Here is an 11,612-nt window from a genome sequence, read left to right on the forward strand (position 1 = left end):
ACAATCGTCCACCGATATACGGCAGCCCGGACGATTGGTCGTTTGTGCCTCGTCAGTAGCGTGGAAAACCCGTGGCATTGTATTGGTTTGCCCATATCTGGCTTTGTCCAAGGCAGTTCGATGTGTAAGAGGGTTAGGGCTGTAGTTTGTAGCTTACACAATGAATCAAAGCAGTAGTGAAATTTCACTTATAGGATTGGCAGACTAAGGTATGCAGAATAATGTAAATCGTTAAGAACTTCGTGTGATTTATCCAGCTAATGTGAAACAAAACGAGGAAAAGAATTTAAACAATGAATCACATCTATTTAATATTTATGTTAAGATTTATTGGGATGTTTGAATGAATTTTGTTTGCCGTGTCTTCCGGATGCATGAAAGAAACCAGCTTGGAGCTGTTAGCGAGCGCGCAGCGCACGCGTAGGTGCGGAGTAGGCAACGGCACGTCAGCGGTTATGTGAGACGGCGTGTAGCCGCGAGAGACCGGCCGCTACTGCAGCGACAAATATCACGCGCTTAGCGTGTACCAGAAATAACGATGAATTAGAAATTGCTAATTATCTAGAATAAGAGTTTTTTTTTAAAAAAAAAGGGTGTTAGTTATATAAACTGATGGTAAGTGCATTGTAGTCTGTCATACACGGAGAATAGGGCAGTAATTTGCGGTTTGTGTTTGTAACTACTAGGACGCTCCGCGTGTTGAGACGCTGGAGGCGGCAGCGCACGTGGTGATAAGATACGTCATCGCGCGGAGCGCTGTTACTGGCTGAGAAGGAATGATGGCCGCTGGCCAGTTCTTGGCGAGGAGAAGGGACAGCGCTGAAGAGGAGGGGAGGCGACAGCTGATGTTATGCCCCGCCAACAGCTGGTCCCGTAAACAAAGCGTACGAGGCGTATGCATTTCAAGTCCTGGCTTTATCTGTTCCGATTACTTACGAATAGCTGCAGCAAATACAGAACTACGACATATAGTACAATACACTAGGCGTCAACGTAACAAGTATTAAGAAAAGCTCGGAGTAAAAATACTCCACATGTACTGGTTTGCCAAATAGATGGCAATAGAGGACATTGAAGAATATCATTCGGAGTTAGCAGCCGCGGTACTGCCAACACCAAGTGTAATGGTTGCATTTGAAGCAAGTCAGTTGCGTGACGTCTAATGCGTGGCATTGCTTGCAAAACATAAAACATAATCATACATATAAAAATGAGCAAAAATACATGACAGGACTGGAAACTGACAATTGAGAATGGCTGGGAACTCCGTGGTGGCCAGGCGCGTCTTGCTTCCAAGTCCCTGGAGAAAATGACTTAAACTAAGCTGCAATAGAACATAACATAAAATTCTAACTAGGCGTGATTAATCACGCGACCTCAACCCATAAGGGTGTCGATTCCGCAAAGGGTATCTACAACCCTGTGGAGGTAATCTCCTCCGTTTTTCCTTTCGTTTTTGTTCTACTTGAGGTGGAGGTGACACAGGCGGATCGGGGGCTGCGACCTGTTGTGGTGACACAGCCCTACCGTGGTAAGGTTGCAGGCGGTCAAAGTGCACTATCACCGTACGATCGGTTAATTGCAGTTCTGCATTGACTGGTGAGGTCAACCGTACAATCCGATACGGGCCTTCAAAGCGGGGAGAGAACTTTTTAGTTCGCCCCTTTTTGATTGCCGGGTTTCGTAGTAACACTAAATCACCTGTCTGATAAGTCGGTTAAACAGCATTTTTGTTCTGCCTGTGCAACAGTTTATTAGTAGCTTTGATATTATTCCTCCTTACCTTATACCAGATCGCTTTTAGCCGGCGGGCTAAACCTTTTACTTCCTTTATTTCTACACCTTGAGGTAGTTTGTCTATTTCGAACGGCGAATTCATCGGCCGTCCAAACACAGCTTCGTAAGGGGTATACCCTGTGGATTCATGTATTCGGGTGTTGTATGCAGAAGAAATATACGGTACATATCTGTCCCAATCAGCGTGCGTTTTTGCAACATAATAGGATAACATTTTACAAATTGTACGGTGTACGCGTTCAACGCGACCGTTGGCTTTAGGATGGAAGGGAGTTGTACGCCATTTTTTGATCCTTAATAATTTACAAACTTGTACAAATAAAGCAGACATGAAATTGGTTCCTTGATCCGTTAAAATGGCATCAGGACTTCCAAAAGGCAGTATCACACGATTTACAAACTCTCTCGCCACAGTTTCAGCTGTCATGTCGGGGAGGGGAACCAAAATTAGATAACGTGAAAAGTGATCAATAACAGACAAAATGTATTTGTTACCTTGTTGCGACTGTGGAAAAGGACCTTGGAAATCTAAAGCAAGAATTTCGAAGGGTGAAGATGCCTGAGGAAGTGTTTGCAGCGGCACTCGCGGATGCCTATTTTGTGCTCGTTGTGCACACGGCAGGCAAGATCTTACATACCTGTCCACATCACGTTGTCGGTATTGCCACCAATAACGTGTCGCAATTCGAGCGTTCGTAGCGCGTTTTCCGCTGTGACATGCTTGGATGGTATCATGGCATTGCCGTATTATACGTTGCTGCAAGCATTCCGGTATTACCAAGCGATTCCCATGTGGAGTTCTTCGATACAAAAGGTCGTCTATTACTTCAAATTCTGGGAAGGTGGCGTATCTTTGACATTGAACGTCCACCTGCTGTGCTTCTTTTAACTCTTCAATTGATACCTCATCTGATTCAATGACACGCACTTTTCTACTTAACGCATCAGCATTTTGATGCAACCGACCAGGCTTGTGCCGAACTTCAAAATCATATTCTGACAGTTTCATGGCCCAGCGCATAAGTTTGCTGCTAGGGTCTTTAAGATTCAATAACCACTGCAGAGCAGAGTGATCGGTAAGAACTGTAAACTTGCGACCATAGAGGTAACATCTAAAATAATTAATTCCAAAAAGAAGGGCAAGCAATTCCTTTTCTGTAGTACTGTAATTAGTTTCTGCTTTATTCAGTTGACGAGAGGCATACCCAACGGGTTTTTCCTCACCATCTTGCACTTGGCTTAGGACACATCCTACAGCAAAATCAGATGCGTCACAAGATAAAATAAAAGGTTCAGCGAAGTCTGGGTAAACAAGTAGAGGTGAACTAGTTAAAATAGTTTTCACTGTTTGAAAGGCGGTCGAACATTCATCCGTCCAAACAAAAGGAGTATCCTTTTTCAACAATTTAGTAAGTGGTTTGGTAATAGTAGCATAATCTTTAACAAAACGGCGGTAATAATTTGCAAGGCCAAGGAAGGATTGTAATTCCTTTAAATTTGTTGGAATAGAAAAAGTGTCTACTGCTTCAGTTAATCGTGGATCTGGTTTGACTCCGCTGGAACTGATGACATGACCTAAATACTGCACTTGTGATTGAGCAAAAGAACATTTTTCTAATTTTAAGCTTAAATTAGCATTTTGCAAGCGCAACAGTACACTGCGTAGATGTTCAGCACGTTCAGCAATGGATTTTGAAAATATAATTATATCATCAAGATACACAAGGCACATAGTAGGTTTCAACCCACGTAATAGCAGATCTGCAAATCGCTGAAAGGTTGCTGGTGCGTTGCGAAGCCCGAAAGGCATCCTTAAGAATTCATATAAGCCGCCAGGAACTACAAAAGCTGTCTTAGCTCGATCTTCAGGAGCAATTGGAATTTGATGATACCCACTGCGCATGTCTAATGTTGTGAAGTACCGGCAATTGCCCAGACGATCGAGTGTTTCATCGATCCGGGGTAATGGATAATGATCTGGGGTAGTAACTTTGTTTACTGCTCGCATGTCTACACAGAGGCGATAGGATTTTTCTTCGTCTATAGATTTCTTTGGAACGACTACAATTGGGCTAGACCACGCACTAGAAGAGGGTTGTATTATTCCTGCTTCTAGTTGCTGTTGTATAGTTTCCTCTACCACTGACTGAAGATGGTAGGGAATTCGGTACCCTTTTTGAGCTATTGGCCTAGCATTTCCGGTTGGAATCTCATGTTGGATTAGATCTGTTGCTGGTAAATATTTCCTGTCTTCAAACAACCATGAATACTCATTCAACACTTCATTTATTAGCTTTTGTTCATGCAATGGGAGATGACTAAGCTTAGCTTTAAACTTATCTGTCAGATGTGACGTGATTGTCAAAAGGTGTTGAGAGGCGGCAGCAGTCTTTTTCTTTTTCAGAGAAGGGGTTCTCTTTGACAACTCATCTTCTGGGATAACCTGTAAGCTGGCTAATACTGTACCACGCGGTATGAAAGCTTGCTTGTGACTAAAATTGTCTAAACACACGGGTACGCAATTTTCTTTCTGTACTTGCTGTGCTTTGCACAGGCTACGTTTTACGTGGACCTGCATCTGGTCAAGAGTTTCATTCTGGCAGAGTGGATCTACCAAGAAATGAACCTCTTCGGATTCACGTATCCCGACAGGCACCCAAAGGATCTTTCCTGTGCCTTCTGGTATCTCCACGGGATTATCGGCTTTTAGCATCGTTACGGGAGACTCTGAAACTTGGGAAACGGATCCTTTTTTCCCAGCTCCGCTCGCCCGCAACGTGCAGTCACGTCCAAAACAGTGCACGTTGTCGCCGAATTGGACGGTATTCAACCTATAGTCAATAACCCCCTGGAAATGACGCAGAAAGTCACTTCCTAGGATGATGTCGTAATCCGTGCGCCTGTTTCGTACAACCTCCATCGTAAAAGCATATTCTGTGGAGTCCAACATGAACTCAACGCAACAGCTGCCATCAGGTTTCACTATGCCGGGACCAATACCACTGATATGGTACCGCGGCGGTTGCAATGTTCTTTTATCTCTCTTCGATAAAAATGCCAAGCTGATCTGTGCGCCTGTGTCAATTAGCACGCGTATTGGTTTGCGGCCTCTAACACCATCGACAACCACGCTTGCCACCTGCGTGATTCCCTTATCAACAAGGGGGGTCACTATTTTTAACGGGGGCCGGGAGGGGTGGCACTTCCTGCCCCGCGGCCGTTTCCCGAATTCTGTGGTTGGTTTGCATTTCGCCTGGAATTTGCAGGCGGTTGTGGCCTACTATTTGGACAATGCACGCTTTGGTGGCCCATGTTCCTGCACTGATGACAATATGGCACGCGACATTGCTCTGCCACATGTCCTTGTCTATTACAGCGCCCACACTTAGTATCGTTCGAAAAGACACGTCGGGGCTCACTTTGCCGCGCGGAGACGGCCACAAATCGGCTCGCCTCCTCTCTCAAGAGTGCTAATCGCACGGCTTCATGTAAGGTGCGGGGGGAAGCTACCTTGATTTCGCCCCCTATTTGAGGGTTTATGCCACGAATAAACACGTCTATCGCACGACATTCTGATTCTTCCAACAGAACTTCGTTACGAGCAGAACTGGCACTTAGTGCGTACGTGTGGCATGCGACGCTTCGAATCCTGTCCGCGAATGCTTCTAAATCTTCACCCGTTTTTTGCTTAAGGGTGGAAAGCAAGTCGCGATAGTAACTAGTACCACGTTTGTCTGTATACCTTTCAATCAACCCTGTTGCAAGGGACTGGAAGGTAGGGGTATTTTTCAAGCTCTCGACCGACTGCACGTAGTTCCGCGCTTCGCCGGTGAGTTTCATTTTCATCACGTTTAAGAGAAATTCATCTGGCCAACCGCAAAGCTTTCCGATGTCCTGGATATTCTGGACAGTAGATAGTGTCGGAAGTTCCATGCGGCTTTTCGCGGATGATGCTGTAGTATACAGAGAAGTTGCTGCATTAGAAAATTGTAGCGAAATACAGGAAGATCTGCAGCGGATAGGCACTTGGTGCAGGGAGTGGCAACTGACCCTTAACATAGACAAATGTAATGTATTGCGAATACATAGAAAGAAGGATCCTTTATTGTATGATTATATGATAGCGGAACAAACACTGGTAGCAGTTACTTCTGTAAAATATCTGGGAGTATGCGTACGGAACGATTTGAAGTGGAATGATCATATAAAAATAATTGTTGGTAAGGCGGGTACCAGGTTGAGATTCATTGGGAGAGTGCTTAGAAAATGTAGTCCATCAACAAAGGAGGTGGCTTACAAAACACTCGTTCGACCTATACTTGAGTATTGCTCATCAGTGTGGGATCCGTACCAGGTCGGGTTGATGGAGGAGATAGAGAAGATCCAAAGAAGAGCGGCGCGTTTCGTCACTGGGTTATTTGGTAAGCGTGATAGCGTTACGGAGATGTTTAATAAACTCAAGTGGCAGACTCTGCAAGAGAGGCGCTCTGCATCGCGGTGTAGGTTGCTCGCCAGGTTTCGAGAGGTTGCGTTTGTGGATGAGGTATCGAATATATTGCTTCCCCCTACTTATACCTCCCGAGGAGATCACGAATGTAAAATTAGAGAGATTCGAGCGCGTACGGAGGCTTTCAGACAGTCGTTCTTCCCGCGAACCATACGCGACTGGAACAGGAAAGGGAGGTAATGACAGTGGCACGTAAAGTGCCCTCCGCCACACACCGTTGGGTGGCTTGCGGAGTATCAATGTAGATGTAGATGTAGATGTAGACAAGCGTTTGAATATCCTCGTGCGGCTTTCCAGCGAACGCCGGAATAAACGCTACTGCTGGGAAGCTCTGCACCAAAGTAGAGGTGGCTACTGCCACAGGTGATTCTGCACTAGTGAGTGGTGGAATCACCTGCTTCAGCTGTTCTTCCACTAGCACTGGCTTAGCAACACTAGATTGCGGAGAAGCCATTTTAAGATCATCTATCTGTTGCTTAAGCTCCGCGTTAGTCAGAATTAATTGATTTATCTGGGACTGCAGCGCCAAGAGGGGATCTTCATCCGCTCCGGCTGCTCCTGCCTCCGATTGCTGCCTGGTGATCGGCATGTTACAATAGTGTGGGCATCTACACCACCGTAGCGTCGCTAGCGACTTACATTATTTGGTGGCGTGCAGACGACGGACGGCGGCGGTGTCGACGAGCGGCGGCAGGCGCGTTGATCACTCGTGGGCGCAGCAGGCGGCGGGCGACAGCATAGACAGCTGCGACGGCGAGGCGGCGCGAGGGCCGCACCCCGGACCCTGGCGCAGGCGGTGGCCCGTGGCAGCTACGGACAGCGGCGGCGGCGGCGGCGGCGAGCGTGACTGCATCGCGGACCCTCCTCGGCTCGCGTCCGGCGGCGAACTGCGTCACGCTTGTGGCGCGCTAGTGCGCGGCCACGCACATTCTGCAACGCAGGCGCCCGGCTGGCACGTGCATGGCGCGCTGCAGCCTCGCCACGTTCGGTCTAGTTTCCCTTAATTGCTCAAACTCGGCCCCTTCATAGTACTCATACTCAACTGATGAGTTGATTTTACAACCATAAGGTGGGTCGCATCCCACTTCTGACACCATTTGTTCGTCAGGATAGAAGTCAGGAGCGGAGGGCGTTGTAAAATGAAAATTAATTGAGTGGAATGGACCCAGTTTATTCTTGTAATGATGGTACAGTGGCGCCTACGTAGGGCTGAGCAGCCCCAAGAGGGGTTGCCGTCTGCTCATCAGAGAGGCAGAGGCTAGAGGAGCGACTACTCGGGGCCGAGGTCAGAAGCTAAGAGAGCGCGGAGCTGTTTCCAAGCCGCCCTCGCCGCTCCCGGCCGCGTCCACACGTGATCACACGATTAGTCTCTGATTGGAGGATTGATTCCGCCAACGCGCCTTGCTAGTAGCGTGCCCCCGTCAGCGCAACCAACCCGTGGGACTTGAGTCTGACCGAGGAGCACGTGGCAGGAATGTGCCGACCATGGTCTTCCGGCCAGCACCTTCCACCACAGTATGCCCAAGCCGGCTACGGCCGAACATTATGCATTGAAAATTTATTTAAATAAAATTTTGTCGGCAATGATCCCTCTTGGGGGTCTCCTCCCTGCACAGAAGTATGAACATGTCGGTGATAAATACATTTGAACTAATAATTATTTGGACACAACACGAAAATATAAAACTATGTTAGCAAATTGAAAAAAATTTAACTACTTATAGTCTATGTATTAAGAGCATTTAAAAGGATGAAAAATGATGTAATGTTTTCAAATAAAATGGTTCAAATGGTACTAAGCACTAAGAGACTTAACATCTGAGGTCATCAGTCCCCTAGTCGTAGAACTAGTTAAACCTAACTGACCTAAGGACATCACAGACATCCATGCCCGAGGCAGGATTCGAACCTGCCACCATAGCAGCAGCGCGGTTCCGGACTGAAGCGCGTAGAAGCGCTCGGCCACTGCGGCCGGCTGTAATGTTTTCGCAAGAACACGCATCATAATCACGAAATAGCAGCCTAGTCCATAGTCTATCCACCAAGAATCGAATTTCTGCATTGTGACTAAGGAAATAAAAAATAATTTTCGCCGGCCATAAAATCAGACATTTGTTATCGCCGCAATGGGGGATATTACCTCGATCAGCCTACCTCGAGGTGGAGAAAACTAGTCCACACCATCACTGACAACACTACGAGCACTTCTGACATGAGGCAACACAGCCAGTAAGAGACGTCATCTACCAGTAACAACATTAACTCTGGTTGTCCACCACCCATGTGCTCAGGAACCAAGATCCCTGTGGGGAAGTTTACAGACACTCTGGCCACTTCTCGTCGTACAGACACCTTACATAGAATCCGTTAACAATTACGAAAAATGCTGCTGCGCAACTGCTTGCCACAGCGAAACTAAACGCATGTTTGTCAGCATGATGAACGGGGACATTGAAACTCTTGTATCCAGCTGAAAATTAATCAAGAACTTCACGAAATGTAGCTGAATAAGGATGTAATGTGCGATGGATACGATCGAATTCCGCGATGTTATTAATCATAGGATTTGCTCCGAAAGCGAATTTTCGTCAGGTTACTGGAAACACTACAACGGTAGTCCACAAGCAAACCTACGTTATGTTGCATGGGAGAACTGTACTAGGGTATAACAGCTGTCGGCAAACCTTCGTAAGAGTCTGACTGTCTGTCATTTTCCTGGATGGTTTCTGAATAAAATAGGTTAAGTTTCATGAGTTGATTTGAAATGTGGACACTCGGAATTTTAACAGTAAACTTTTCCGTGTTGCACTAAACCTTTCTTGTATCGTCTGCTAATGGAGTTGAGTGAGCATCTTCGTTCCCATGTCGCGTTTAGTAAGTGAACCTTAACGAAACGCTCCACTCTTCTGAGGACATCTCCTTATCTATTCACGATACACAGTATCTGTTTCAGGCTGCCTATAAAGGCTTCCAGGGGCAGAAAAAATTGCTTTTCAATACTTCATACAATTACTGCGCGAATTTAAAAATTTAAATTGCTGTCATAATCTACTCATTATATGTTCAATCTTATGTTAAAAATTTGACACAGTAATACAGGTATTACAGCTAGAAATAGTGTGTATTTCATGAGCGTAACTCGGAAATACCCGTAGACATTTCGTATTTGAGAAAGAGAGCATTGAACGATATCCAAAACGTTTTGACATAATTCCAAACCTGGTCTAACCTTTTCCTTAGTTACATTCTTAACTTTTAGATGGGTGTGCTGACAATTAATTCTTCCGACTTTTATTCTGTTATCAATATCGGTTGCGGTATTACATGGTCGACTTTACCGCTTCGGTGACGCTAGTTACAGCCCTCTGCCGCTAGAGGGCTCCGAATTTCAGCATGTAACATGGCGGTGAGTGACGTAACTATGTCGGTTCCTAGAAACAACTTGCTGTAACCGAGTTTCTAACCGCAGAAAACTTGCCTCCAACTGAAATCCTTCGAAGAATGAAAGTCGTGCGCGGTGATGATTGTACCGACATCAGTAGCGTGGCACGGTGAGCTGTTCGTGCTTGTAATGAAGGAATCGGTGGTACTAGGGTTGACGATTTTGACTCCGAGAACATGAATCAATGAAGTTCCGCCTCAAAGGATGACTGACCCCAAAAAAGTTCGAGACCATGGCAACAATAGGCAACGTCACGCTCACAGTGTTATGGCATGCTCCAGGCGTGGTGCATTTGGAATTCGTGCCTAAAGGCATCGCCATACACTCGGTAAAGTATTGCGAGGGTCTCGGACTACTGGAAGCACGAATTCGAAGAGGTCGTTCACACATGGAGCACGACAGTGCCAGACCATACTCGAGCGCTGCGACATCTGCAACAATCCGACGCCTTGGGTTCTCTGTCATCCATCATCCTCCATACAGTCCCAACTTGGCAACATCCGACACTCGTCTGTTACCAAAACGTAAAGAACATCTTCGAGGACTTAATTTTGATAGTGATGAAGCGGCGCAAGCAGAGGTAAGGTTCTGTCTCTTGTCAACAAAGATTCTACAGTGGCGTTATCAACAAACTCGTCTCTCTTTGGGAGAGACGTGTTCTTCGCTGGGGTGAGAAATTTGAGAGATAAGTATGTAAACATGAAGAATAAAGATGTAGAATGATAAGAATGATAATAAAATGCTAATTAAATAGACACCCTAGCTGCAAGCAGGCGTTGATACACTTCATTGGGGACATGCTGAAAATGTGTGCCCCGACCGGGACTCGAACCCGGGATCTCCTGCTTACATGGCAGACGCTCTATCCATCTTAGCCACCGCGGGCACAGAGGATAGTGCGTCTGCAGGGACTTATCCCTTGCACGCTCCCCGTGAGATCCACATTCCCAACATGTCTACAACACTACATTCGTATGATGGGCAAACATCTATTAGGCGCACTACGAATGTAGTGTTGTGGACATGTTGGGAATGTGGATCTCACGGGGAGCGTGCAAGGGATAAGTCCCTGCAGACGCACTATCCTCTGTGCCCGCGGTGGCTCAGATGGTTAGAGCGTCTGCCATGTAAGCAGGAGATCCCGGGTTCGACTCCCGGTCGGGGCACACATTTTCAGCATGTCCCCAATGAAGTGTATCAACGCCTGCTTGCAGCTAGGGTGTCTATTTAATTATCATTTCATTTCTAGCAAAGCTGCATGCTCATCCACGATAACTGTTCTTTCGGGAACAGATACTTCCGTCATATATAGTTAAAAAATGGGTTCCCGGCCTTTGACCTTCTTGTGCGAACGCACACGCTATGCCCGAACTCGTACGGGACTTGGTAGATTAATCTGCCACGAGTAATGAGTATGATGGGCAAACATCTATTAGGCGCACTACCAATGTAGTGTTGTGGACATGTTGGGAATGTGGATCTCACGGGGTGCGTGCAAGGGTTTAAGTCCCTGCAGACGCACTATCCTCTGTGCCCACGGTGGCTCAGATGGATAGAGCGTCTGCCATGTAAGCAGGAGATCCCGGGTTCGAGTCCCGGTCGGGGCACACATTTTCAGCATGTCCCCCAATGAAGTGTATCAGCGCCTGCTTGCAGCTAGGGTGTCTATTTAATTATCATTTCATTTCTAGCAAAGCTGCATGGTCATCCACGGTAACTGTTCTTTCGGGAACAGATACTACTGTCATATATAGTTAAATGATAATAAAGTTTGTTTTGCCTAAAAAGCTTCAAGGATTCTCACGTCAATAGTTCGGAGGCATTACTTTTCAGCACGCCTACGTAGCGTTTAACAGTGTTTAACGC

General features: G+C 46.4%; 2 non-coding genes across 2 annotated transcripts; both read left to right on the forward strand.

Moving 5' to 3' along the window:
* Nucleotides 1-10,837: 10,837 nt before the first annotated feature.
* On the forward strand, nt 10,838-10,912 carry Trnat-ugu. The gene has a single exon. It is a non-coding gene; the product is annotated as a tRNA-Thr (tRNA).
* Nucleotides 10,913-11,278: 366 nt separating this feature from the next.
* Trnat-ugu lies at nt 11,279-11,353 on the forward strand. Its single transcript has one exon. It is a non-coding gene; the product is annotated as a tRNA-Thr (tRNA).
* Nucleotides 11,354-11,612: the final 259 nt, after the last annotated feature.

Source organism: Schistocerca americana, chromosome 6, assembly GCF_021461395.2.
Source record: "Schistocerca americana isolate TAMUIC-IGC-003095 chromosome 6, iqSchAmer2.1, whole genome shotgun sequence".
Lineage (NCBI taxonomy): Eukaryota > Metazoa > Arthropoda > Insecta > Orthoptera > Acrididae > Schistocerca > Schistocerca americana.